Below are 13,185 nucleotides of genomic sequence, written 5' to 3'. Positions count from 1 at the left end.
CAACCCCTCAGCGCCGCTACCATTGCTGCACGAGAGACATTCGCTAACGATATAGTGCACAGGATTGGTGACGGCGATATGCATGTGGGCAGCATTTGGTTTACTGACGAAGCTTATTTTTACCTGGAGTGCTCTTCGTCAATAAACAGAATTGGCGCATATGGGGAACCGAAAAGCCCCATGTTGCACTCCCATCGTCCCTGCATCCTCAAAAAGTACTGGTTTGGGCCGCCATTTCTTCCAAAGGAATCATTGGCCCATTTTTCAGATCCGAAACGATTACTGCATCACGCTATCTGGACATTCTTCGTGAATTTGTGGCGGTACGAACTGCCTTAGACGACACTGCGAACACCTCGTGGTTTATGCAAGATGGTTCCCGGCCACATCGCACGGCCGACGTCTTTAATTTCCTGAATGAATATTTCGATGATCGTGTGATTGCTTTGGGCTATCCGAAACATACAGGAGGCGGCGTGGATTGGCCTCCCTATTCGCCAGAGATGAACCCCTGTGACTTCTTTCTGTGAGGACACTTGAAAGACCAGGTGTACCGCCAGAATCCAGAAACAATTTAACAGCTGAAGCAGTACATCTCATCTCCATGTGAAGCCATTCCCCCAGACACGTTATCAAATGTTTCGGGTAATTTCATTCAGAGACTACGCCATATTATTGCTACGCATGGTGGATATGTGGAAAATATCGTACTATAGAGTTTCCCAGACGGCAGCGCCATCTGTTGTTGACAATTGTAACTACTGTAATTTCGAAAGTTTGTCTGCCTGAAAATGTACTGCTGTCCCAAGCATATTGCAACAAACGGTGTATTTCTATCGCTGCTCGTTTAGTTTGTATTGCCGTTTCAAATATACCGGTCATTTTTTAAACACCCTGTAGATGTAGATGGTATCCAAGTAGCTAACCACAACGATTTCAAGTCAATTATGGGTCCAGTTGGACCAGAGAACCCAGGTCTACGGTAACAAGTAAAGCTGAAATTTGGTATTTTGGGCGCACTCTTGAAAGGTAGATTTCTGAATATCGATTCCCGGAGTGGAATATCCCGTGTGTCTATCTCAGATTACCATTCCGCGTTAGAAGTATGTTAATTCCCGTCGTGCGTAATTGCGTCCGAAACCTTTTCACCTGAATAAAGATGGCTGCTTCGCCAATGCCCTTTTATACCTTGTTTACACTAGACTACTGCCGTCTGTATGTGTGTGTATGTTTTCCCTTGACGTGTCACTTTGGTGTATACCGTACGTTTGGTGTCATGAAGTGTAATACTTTTGTAAATTTATTCTATGGAACAGAATTTTCCCGATCATAGAATGGCCTGAAAATGGTGTGTATTAAGCTGGGAACGTAGAAACGGTGGAGAGGCTTTGTCCTGCCGTAGCCCTCAGTGGTTCTCAACCCCACAACAGGCCACAGCAGTCCAACCATCCCACTCCGAACACAGGGTTATTGTGCGGTTCGGCCCCCAGTGGAACCACCACCACCACCACCACCACCACCACCACCTTCCCTCCCCCCACCCACTCCCCCAGGAACCCCTTATACCAGACGAGCGTAACCCTAATGTTTGTGTGGTTGATTAATTATGATGTACACGTACGTGGAGACAGTATTCACGCAGCAATCGCCGATATAGTCGAACTAAGGGGAACTAAGGGGAACTAAGGGGAACTAAGGGGAACTAAGGGGAACTAAGGGGAACTAAGGGGAACTAAGGGGAACTAAGGGGAACTAAGGGGAACTAAGGGGAACTAAGGGGAACTAAGGGGAACTAAGGGGAACTAAGGGGAACTAAGGGGAACTAAGGGGAACTAAGGGGAACTAAGGGGAACTAAGGGGAACTAAGGGGAACTAAGGGGAACTAAGGGGAACTAAGGGGAACTAAGGGGAACTAAGGGGAACTAAGGGGAACTAAGGGGAACCAGCCCGCATTAGCCTAGGTAGATGGAAAACCGCCTTAAATACCATCCACAGTCTAGCCGGTACACCAGACCCAGACACTAATCCGCCGCGGGGATTCGTGCCGGGGCCGGCACGCCTTCCCGCTCGAGAAGCAGCCCGTTAGACCGCGCGGCTAGCTGGGCGGGCTCTGAAGATGAAACTTTGTACCGAAACTGATAGCCAGTCGGCACAATTAATAAACTGTGACTACAGAATAAAACATTTTATCAGTATTGCATTGGTCGCTGTTTCATCGAGAATATTACGGGGATACGTAAGATGAAGATGAGATATACGACACTTCAAGATAAATCTGACAGAACAGAAAGACTGTAGGGGAAACAAGGCCCTCTGAGTAAACGACATTCCCTCAAAGTTACTGAGATCCTTGGGCAAGCCAGCCACGACAGAACCGTTCCACCTATTGCGTATGATCTGTGACACAGGTGAGAGTCTCAGGCCCCAAGAAAACTGTAATAATTCTAATTCCAAAGAAAGCAGGCGTTGACAGGTGTGCATATTAACAAACCATTAGTTTAAGGAGTAATAGCTGCATAACACTGACGCGAGTTATACACAGAAGAACGGAAGATCCCTTTGGATTCCAGAGAAATAAAGCAACGTGCGAGACAGTACTGACCCTCTCACTTACACTTAGATAACGAAAGTCAGGGAATCCGAAGTGTAAGGTAACTAAATTCAGAGATAAGTACGTGCTCACATACAGATTACTTTAAGTCACGTAAACGAAGTATAAAATGGCAGTACATCGGCGGAGCTGTCATTAATTTTGTACTCAGGTGATTCATGTGAAAAAGTTTCCTAGGTGATTATGGCGGATTGGTACTTGGAGTAGAAACATGGGACATTCCATTTCGGAAATCGTTAGGGGCTTCAATATTCCGAGATCCACAGTGTCAAGAGTGTGCTGAGAACACCACATGTAAGGCATCAGCTCTCTCTACAGACAACGCATTGGTCGTCGGCCTTCACTTAACGAGCGAGAGCAGCGGCATTGGCATATAGTTGTCAGTACTAACAGACAAGCTACACTCCTTTAAATAACCCCAGAAATCTATGTGGGACGTACTACGAATGTATCAGTTAGGACCGTGCGGCGAAGTTTTGGCGTTAATGGGATAAAGCAGAAGACGAACGAAGCGAGTGCCTTTGTTAACAGCACACGTAAGTCATCAAAGTTGCGCCAACCCAAGACTTGGAGCAGGCGAACGGTCTACCCGATGGGAGGCCCTAGACATAAGACGTTTCATTTCATCGCTTGCATCGCCGCACGTGGGCTCGTGACCATATTGGTTGGACCCCACACGATTGGAAAATCGTTAGCTTGTCAGGTAAGTCCTGATTTCAGTTGGTGAGAGCTCATGGCAGGGCTCGAGTGTGACGCCGAACCCAAGAATCCATGTTCCCAAGTGATCAACAAGGCACTGTACAAACTGGTGGTAGCTCCATAATGGTGTAAGGCACTGTACATGCTGGTGGAGAGCTGTGTTTACATCGAATGGACTGGGTCCTCCGGTCCAACTGAACCGTTCGTTGACTGGAGATGGTTATTATCGGCTGCTTGGACAGCATTTGCAGCCATTCGTGGACTTCACGTTCCGAAACAACAACGTAATTTTTATAGATGAGAATGCGCCATGTCACCCAGCCACAATTGTTCGCGATTAGTTTGAAGTACATTCTGGACGGTTTGAGCAACTGATTTGGCACCCAGATCGCTCTGTGAATCCCGTTTAACAATTATGGGAGATAATCGAGGGGACTGCTTGTTGCGCAGAATGATGCATCAGCAACATTTCCTCAATTATGGACGGCTGTAGAGGCAGCGTGGCTCATTATTTCGGACTCTCGAGGACTTGCTGAGTCCCTGCCACGTCGAGTTTCTGCCCCACACCGGGCAAAATGAGGTCTGACAAAGTCTAAGGGAGTACCTCATGATCTTTATCACCTCAGTGTATCTTAGAAAATACGTTCATGAAAGGTAAAACGTTTATAGCATTTATAGATTTAGATACCCAGTCCTTGACACTTTGAAGGTAGCAAGGAGAAACTACAGGGAGGGAAAGGTTATTTACAGCTTAGAAAGACACAGGCTACCATTGTGTGTAGCGAAGGTCGTGAAAAGGAAGTTGCAGCTGAAAAGGGACTTGAGATAGGCTGCTGCCTAACACCAATGTTATTCAATCTGTACACTGAATAGCCAGTAAAGGAAGTCAAGGTGAAATTGGGAAGTCAAGGTGAAATTGGGAAGTCAAGGTGAAATTGGGAAGTCAAGGTGAAATTGGGAAGTCAAGGTGAAATTGGGAAGTCAAGGTGAAATTGGGAAGTCAAGGTGAAATTGGGAAGTCAAGGTGAAATTGGGAAGTCAAGGTGAAATTGGGAAGTCAAGGTGAAATTGGGAAGTCAAGGTGAAATTGGGAAGTCAAGGTGAAATTGGGAAGTCAAGGTGAAATTGGGAAGTCAAGGTGAAATTGGGAAGTCAAGGTGAAATTGGGAAGTCAAGGTGAAATTAGGAAGTCAAGGTGAAATTGGGAAGTCAAGGTGAAATTGGGAAGTCAAGGTGAAATTGGGAAGTCAAGGTGAAATTGGGAAGTCAAGGTGAAATTGGGAAGTCAAGGTGAAATTGGGAAGTCAAGGTGAAATTGGGAAGTCAAGGTGAAATTGGGAAGTCAAGGTGAAATTGGGAAGTCAAGGTGAAATTGGGAAGTCAAGGTGAAATTGGGAAAAGGAATTAAAGTTGAGGTTCGTCGATGACACTATTTCTGTTAGAGATGACAGAAGAGCAGCTGAACGGAATGTATTCTCTCTTGGAAAAAAGTTATGATGTGGACAGCAATGTAAGTAAAACTAGGGTACTGGAAAGTTAAGGATTAAATCGGGCGACAGTGAGGGAATTAGATAAAGAAATGAGATACTGGTAGATCAGGCCGTAGAACGTGAGTAGACACGCAATAGCAAGAAAAATTTAGTAAAATAGAGTTTCAGGAGTAAATGTTGTATAGGTAGCCAACGCTGGACTACAGTAAGCATTTTGAAATGGACGTAGGCTGTAGCACGTACACACAGATGAAGACGCTTCTACATAATAGAGTAGGTTGTAGGGTTGTATCAACAACCTTTCTTTGCCGATGATTTTAAACGAACACCACGCGACACTACAATTAACTGCACTATTGTTTATCGCGCCAGACCCTATACTTTTTCTGATTTTTCAGCATCGTTGGCTGCTATCGCTCTGAGGCATAAAAGAAGAAACTGTGATGGCATCCCATCCTTATTCTTCTTGCCCCTTACGAGGGAGAGAGACTGGGAGAGAGGTGGCCATCAGGGTCTCGAGAAATCATACGTGGTTCTTCCAGAGGTCATCTTCTTTCTGCTTCCTGAACCACAGAGTTTTGCAGTGGTGCAACTCGTAAGCCTGTCAGCGGTTTAGCTTGTGTCAGAGCACCACCTTCCTAATTATGTCTGGCCAGTAACAATGTCTTTTTGTACACTATCTGATCGGAGTGCTAATTGCTCAACACTGACAAACTGACAAATGTTCGCGGTGCTAGAAGTAAGACATGTTTAATGTTGCTTAATGTTTCTTTTGTGTTAGTAAGGAAAATTCTGTGTGGTTGAACACCTCTGAAAAGTTAAAAATTCGACGAAAATCAAGCCTGAAACACGGATCCCTTACTTTCACACATGGTGCGCTATACAGGTTATCAGTAATTAGCATGGTACAAACAGTACAATGACCACGAAACTTTTAGAAGGGCAGGTTGCATTAACACACGTCATTACGCCACCTGCACACGCTTCTTGGACCAACTCAACGCTTCAACGTATCGGTTGTTTTTCTCCCTATCACCCTAACACTCTAAAACTTCTCCCAAGGCGATATAGAGCTAACACCTTTAACTGTGTTGGTACGCCCTATACAGTCCGTGTCTCCCTGTTTATGCTGAATCTGCTGAGCACCTCCTGTGTAGGTGCGTAATCAGCTGCTGTTTCTATTATCATGACTAGGAACTTTTTACGGGATTTCAGTCGCCCGGATTTACTCTCACTGCCAAAAAGGGGATGCCGAGAGTCAATAGTTTGTCTGAGCCTCTCTGAATTCATGTGATGTTCTCCGAGAGTTGTTATTCGCAAACCCGGCAGCTCTGTATAGTTTTGGTAGGGAAGTAGGTTTCATTCATCCCGTTGTTAATCGACATGTTTCATCAAGACTGACTTAGACCACCTTTGCATGGGTTTATTTGGTCCACACTGGGCAGGCATATTCGGTTGTAGAGGAGGTAAGGTTTGTGCGGTGGTTCTTCATATGGAATGTTTAGCACTCCATTTGCTGTTAGCTAGTGTCGGAAGATTATTATTTCTGGCAGTTACCTTTTGTCGCGTCTTTTTGCAGTGATACCTGTATGTCAGATCTGTCAAGCATCACGCCCAGGTAAGTTGGTTTGTCGGCATGCTCCAGTGGTGTATTATTCCAACAGATGGTCAGTTTACGGTTAGTTTGTCAGGGTCGAAGGTGGAAGGCACTGACTTGTTTTGGACGGGTTTGGCATAAGGAAGCTGTTTTTATAATACTCTGATATTTCTCTTAGAGCTTTCCCCAACTTCATTTCACCGTCAAAGGTCCTCCCTGTGAAATAATTGCCAGATCATTCGCATACAGAAAATGTTGTTTGCTTAGGCATCGGTTGATCGTTGGTGTACAGATTGGGAGGGCACCGGAAAGCTTCCTTGGGCAAGACCATTTTTCTGGTTTCTCCATCCGCCCTTTTTCCCCATTGAGGACAACATAAAATTATCTATTTTGTAATAGAGACTCAATCTTAAATTTGTAGTCTTAGTTCATTATACAGGGTGTTACAAAAAGGTACGGCAAAACTTACAGGAAACATTCCTCACACACAAATAAAGAGAAGATGTTATGTGGATATTTGTCCGGAAAAGCTTGATTTTCAAGTTAGAGATCATTTTAGTTTCGTCAGTATGTACTGTACTTCCTCGATTCACCGCCAGTTGGCCCAATTGAAGGAAGGTAATGTTGACTTCGGTGCTTGTGTTGACATGCGAATCGTTGCTCTACAGTACTAGCATCAAGTACATCAGTACGCAGCATCAACAGGTTAGTGTTCATCACGGACGTGGTTTTGCAGTCAGTGCAATGTTTGCAATTGCGGATTTGGCAGATGCCCATTTGATGTATGGATTAGCACGGGGCAATAGCCGTGGCGCGGTACGTTTGTATCGAGACAAATTTCCACGACGAAGGTGTCCCGACAAGAAGACGTTCGAAGCAATTTGATCGGCGTCTTAGAAAGCACGGAAAATTCCAGCCTATGTCTCGCGACTGGGGAAGACCTAGAACGACGAAGACACCTGCAATGGACGAGGCAATTCTTCGTGCAGTTGACGATAACCCTAATGTCAGCGTCAGAGAAGTTGCTGCTGTACAAGGTAACGTTGACCACGACACTGTATGGAGAGTGCTACGGGAGAACCAGTTGTTTCCGTACCATGTACAGCGTATTCAGCCACTATCAGCAGGTGATTGGCCTCCACGGGTACACTTCTGCGAATGGTTCATACAACAATGTGTCAATCCTCATTTCAGTGCAAATGTTCTCTTTACGGATGAGGCTTCATTCCAATGTGATCAAATTGTTAATTTTCGCAATCAACATGTGTGGGCTGACGAGAATCCTCAAGCAATTCTGCAATCACGTCACCAACACAGATTGTGAATGTTTGGGCAGGCATTGTTAGTGTTGTCTCGACTGGGCCCCATGTTGTTCTACCTACGCTCAATGGAGCACGTTATCATGATTTCATACGGGATACTCTACCTGTGCTGTTACAACCTGTGCCTTTACAAGTACGACAAAACATGTGGTTCATGCACGATGGAGCTCCTGCACATTTCAGTCGAAGTGTTCTTACGCTTCTCAACAACAGATTCGGTGACCGATGGATTGGTAGAGTTGGACCAATTCCATGGCCCCCACGCTCTCCTGACCTCAACCCTCTTGACTTTCGTGTATGGGGGCATTTGAAAGCTCTTGTCTACGCAACCCCGGTACCAAATGTAGAGACTCTTCGTGCTCTTATTGTGGACGGCTGTGATACAATACGCCATTCTCCAGGGCTGCATCAGCCCATCAGAAATTCCATGCGACGGAGGGTGGATGTATGTATCCTCGTTAACAGAGGACATTTTGAACATTTCCTGTAACAAAGTGAAGTCACGCTGGTAGGCTCTGTTGCTGTGTGTTGCCACTCCATGATTAATGTGATTTGAAGAGAAGTAATAAAATGAGATGTAACACGGAAAGTAAGCGTTTCTGGATATATGTCCACATAACATATTTTCTCTCTGTGTGTGTGTGTGTGTGTGTGTGTGTGTGTGTGTGTGTGTGTGTGTGTGTGTGTGTGTGTGTGTGTGTGTGTGTGAGGAATGTTTCCTGAAAGTTTGGCCGTACCTTTTGTAACACCCTGTAGAGCTTATGTAGAAGTCAATTACGCATCACATAGGTGAATTCGGATCCTTTTCATCAGATCTCTTAGTTGTTTCGTTATGCTGTTCTTTAAATAAACCGGAGCTGTACAGCACTGACCATAACAGGAGTGTTAGAAGCAGGGTAGACGTGAAAACAGACAAATGAATGTGAAAGGTTCTCGAGTGCTGCGTCGGATGGTATTGTCTGAACAGCGCATTATTTTGCGAGGCAGCTGCTCCTATCTTCAGGTGCTTACTAAGGTACTGCTATTTTTGACTTGCCAAATTATACCGCACTTTGCTACAAAAGTGCAGACCGCAAAAATACCGACCACAAGCTCCGGACCACAATACATGCTTGCGAGCAATGTGTTGGTGCCCATGGCGGCCAACTTAAGGGTCCTGATCTCGATTCTCTGCTGGTGTTATTTAATTTACCTGCTGTCGATTCTTTAGTTCCGCCAGTGCTGGTTCCCGTGCTCTGCCGAAAAGAAATTTGTTTGAAAAACTGGAATTTGTTATGGGTCATCGCGGAGTATTCCCGCTTCAGCCCGTGTAATTTCATGAAGTTTCGATAGGTGGCGGCGCTGTAAGTAGCCTTCAGACATTTGTAACAGAGGTGCGTTCCAAGCAGAGAGCTATCATTGAGTTTCTTTTGGCAGAAAACCAATGCATAGCAGATATTCATAAGAGTTTGCAGAATATCTACGGAGAACGTACAGTGAACAAAAGCACGACGTGTCACCTGGCGAGGAGTGTCATCATCGCAGCAGGGTCGCGCAAACCTGTCCGCTCTCGCACGTGCTGGTCGAGCACACACACAGCTGTGCTTTCTGGAACACTGGAATTCAGCACGTTCGTCGCCACAAAAATGTAAACGAACTACTACTTCTCCATGACAAGGCGGGACCTCACCCAGGTCTGCGCACCCGAGAGCAGCTCACAAAACTTCATTGGACTGTCATCCACCCTACAGCCGGTATCTACCACCTTCAGACTTCCATCTGCTTCGAACAACTAGGCATTACGTGGATGACAGGGAGGTTATTGATTCACCAAGACGTTGACTCCGATGTTCACCAGTAGATTGATACGTTGCAGGTAATATAAGTCTGAAGTGGCCTAAGGCCGTCGGGTTGAGCGGAGATTACGTTGGAGAAAGTTTTGTAGCCCAAAGAGAGGGGAAGAATATAGTGTATTGAAATCCCAAGTAACCCAACTAGCCGACCGCAGTGGCCGGAGCGGTTCTAGGGGCTACAGTCTGGAACCGCGCCACCACTACGGTCGCAGGTTCGAATCCTGCCTCTGGCATGGGTGTGTGTGATGTCCTTAGGTTAGTTAGGTTGAAGTAGTTCTAAGTTCTAGGGGACGGATGACCTCAGATGTTAAGTACCATAGTGCTCAGACCTATTGTTTTAAACTCAACTGGCTATCAGAAGAAATGTGTCGCGTTAATTACTGAACATCCCTTGTAGTTACATGTATTTATTTCTGTTTGCGCTTCAACGACGGGGTCGCATTAAATGGAGGGCGAGACTACCTTGGACTCCCCGTAGTTCATGGCATGCCCCATATCGACTATTTGTTTTTTTTTGCAAGGTAGCCTAGCCTTGAGTGATAAGGTCCATCGCATCTTTTTTTTATTTTTTTTTTTAGAGTGTCAAGCCTCTGCCAAATGTGTTATTTTCCACACTCAGACGGGATCTCTTATAGGCCTGGTCTCCTTAGACTTAGGTCGTGTTCTACGGAACCCAGCGTCTACTGCACTTCTGCCGCACAACGAAAGACTCATTTTATTCGGAGTTTCTTGTAGAGCCTACTTTATCTCTGAAGACAGACCGCCAACTTCAGGCCAGAAAACCGTCCTCCTGGCTACTGCTGAGGTTTCGTAAGTGCTGGTCGCGAAAGCCTGTAACAGTGAGGACACAAATTTCCCACGACAAATGAGGCAGCTATTCCGCACTTTACGTTATTTTCTGTGTATACAGAGCGAAGTGAGGGCTAACTGGTCTCGTTGGGCTCCAAGCGAACGGTCTTTACGACACAGTGTTCTCAGAATGGAACAGGAAAGCCGCTAGCCTGTGCCAACTTCGTGACTGCCGAATGGACGCAGCTTCCGGTGGCGTGGAAACGCAGACACGGCACTGGGGCCGCCAACGGCAGATCTGCCTCTCCAACTCATTCAGTAGCGTGAAATGTATTCACAGATACGAATACAAGCAATACAAGGTCGTGATTTCATGCGTGATAGAGAAGATCCAACGGAGAGCAGCGCGCTTCGTTACGGGATCATCTAGTAATAGCGAAAGCGTTACGGAGATGATAGATTAACTCCAGTGGAAGACTCTGCAAGAGAGACGCTCAGTAGCTCGGTACGAACAGTACGAGACTGGAATGGAAGGGAGAACCGATAGAGGTACTCAGGGTACCATCCGCCACATACCGTCAGGTGGCTCGCGGAGTATGGGTGTAGATGTAGAGATCAGCTGGAAGGGAATGACCACAACGAAAATCTGTGTCTGACAGCGAGTCGAACCCGGATGTCAAAAGGAACATTGCATCGTCCTTATTAACAACACAGGCAATGAGAAATCGCATTTATTTACCGTGTAAGTAGGCTGTTTAGGTTTTATTGGTAACGCCACGTAGCGCTCTGTATGAAAATCACTGGCTGTGCTGTGTGCAGTCTGTGGCTGGTTTTCATTGTTGTTTGCTATTGTAGTGTTGGGCAGCTGTATGTTAACAGCGCGTAGTGTTGCGCAGTTGGAGGTGAGCCGCCAGCAGTGGTGGATGTGCGGAGAGAGATGGCGGAGTATTGAGAGCGGATGATCTGGAAGTGTGTCCATCAGAAAGAGTAATTTGTATGACTGGATGTCATGAACTGAGATATATATAACTTTTTAACACTATTAAGGTAAATACATTGTTTGTTCTCTATCAAAATCTTTCATTTGCTGACTATGCCTATCTGTAGTTAGAATCTTATTTAGCTGACAGTATTGGCACTCGCTGTTCGAGTAACTAACATTTTTGTGAGGTAAGTGATTCATGAAAGGTATAGGTTATTGTTAGTCAGGGCTATTCTTTTGTAGGGATTATTAAAAGTTAGATGGCGTTGCGCTAAAAATATTGTGTGTCAGTTTAAGCACAGTTATCTATAATTTGTCTAAGGGGACGTTTCAACCGATAGTAGGCAGCTGCTTTCAATTAAAATGTTATCCCCTGTACGGGAATAAATGTGTTGAGCAGGTAGTGACGCAGGACCGACGAGTTGCGAAATTTTGCGTCTGGCTGTGAGTTGTGCATGGATAGCGAAAGCGGTTAAGGCGACCGCTCGTGCAAGGCGGGGAATTTGGGTTAAAATTAGAGATGGGTCGTTCTCGAACCAACGGTTCCAAAGGAACGGTTCACCAACGTGAATGGAACGAGCGAGGAGCGAATTCTAAGGAACGGTCTATTATAGTTCACTTCGGTCGCGACATTTCTACTTTTAGTTTCCGGGAACGGGAAACGTTCGGTCTCGTTCCAGTAACGGCACGTCGGCCGGTCTCGTTCCACCCTCGGTCCCGTTCCCGTCCGTCTCGGTCGGCTGGAGTCTTCCTTCTTCGCGTGGCCACTCGTCGCACTTCATCTGCCGACTGCTCAAAGTTCACTATCGAGTTGTTCGTTTCGTTCTCTGCGCACGCCCATTCTAGATCTGTTTCAAACCCTTTTTGAACTCTGAACTTCAGGTTCTTCCCGTATTCTAATCAGCGTCCACGACCGGTAAATAAAACGTATTTTATATGCTTCAAATGGCTCTGAGCACCATGGGACTTAGCATCTGGGTCATCAGTCCCCTACAATTAAAACTACTTAAACCTAACTAACCTAAGGACATCACACACATCCATGCCCGAGGCAGGATTCGAACCTGCGACCGTAGCAGTCGCGCGGTTCCAGACTGAGCGCCTGAACCGCTAGACCACCGCGGCCGGTTGTATTTTATAATTACGTCAGTTACATAAAAATAGCTTGGTATGTAATCCTGACATCTTTTCAGGTAACGAAACGGCGTATCAGCTTACTTAACTATTTCGATAAACAGCAGAAGAAATACTTGTAAAAAAAATTAAGATTTTTTTGTTAGTGCACATGCAAAGGACGCCGGCACGGCACACGCGACTGGCCATTTTCGGTCTTTTTTTATCCAACGTAAAAGAGCATGTTTATTGTTATGGAAAGCAGAGAGATTTACAACTGAATGAAGCCCGCGCTTCATAATCGAGTGTCTGGTGTCACATTTTGTAAAGATAATATGTTAATTCCTACAATATTATTTCAGTGGTACAGGGTGGCGCACAAAAAATCGGCCCCCAGTACCAGACTACTCGTTGTCGCTTACCAATCGTCATCTATTGTTTGGAAGTTGTTTGTATTAGCTTATTTGTTATTTCTTCACTGCCTGATTATTACATGTTTATCTATTCTGCTCGCACCGGTCAACAAATCGTGCGTAACTGGCAAGGAGTCTTTACTCGGGGCCGGTTTCTCGTGCGCCACCTTATGTTATTTCACTGCGATCAGCCACATAACGCTGCAGTCGGCTAAACGAGATGTTTTGCAGAATCACGAAAATTACAAGTGTTTCCTAATTCTGTTATGAATAAAAACTCTGCTCTCCAGGGGGAGGCACCTTCCAACTTCAGTCACCTATGCTACTAATTTTCAGT

At 45.6% G+C, this 13,185-nt stretch overlaps 1 protein-coding gene across 1 annotated transcript in view; it reads right to left on the bottom strand.

The window, feature by feature from the left end:
- LOC126284069 (alpha-tocopherol transfer protein-like) overlaps positions 1-13,185 on the bottom strand; it is a 131,575-nt gene that overhangs the window by 14,678 nt on the left and 103,712 nt on the right. The gene's annotated exons all lie outside the window — the stretch shown is intronic.

This window comes from Schistocerca gregaria, chromosome 8 (assembly GCF_023897955.1).
Source record: "Schistocerca gregaria isolate iqSchGreg1 chromosome 8, iqSchGreg1.2, whole genome shotgun sequence".
NCBI lineage: Eukaryota > Metazoa > Arthropoda > Insecta > Orthoptera > Acrididae > Schistocerca > Schistocerca gregaria.
This window is presented reverse-complemented; position numbering and strand designations above follow the sequence as displayed.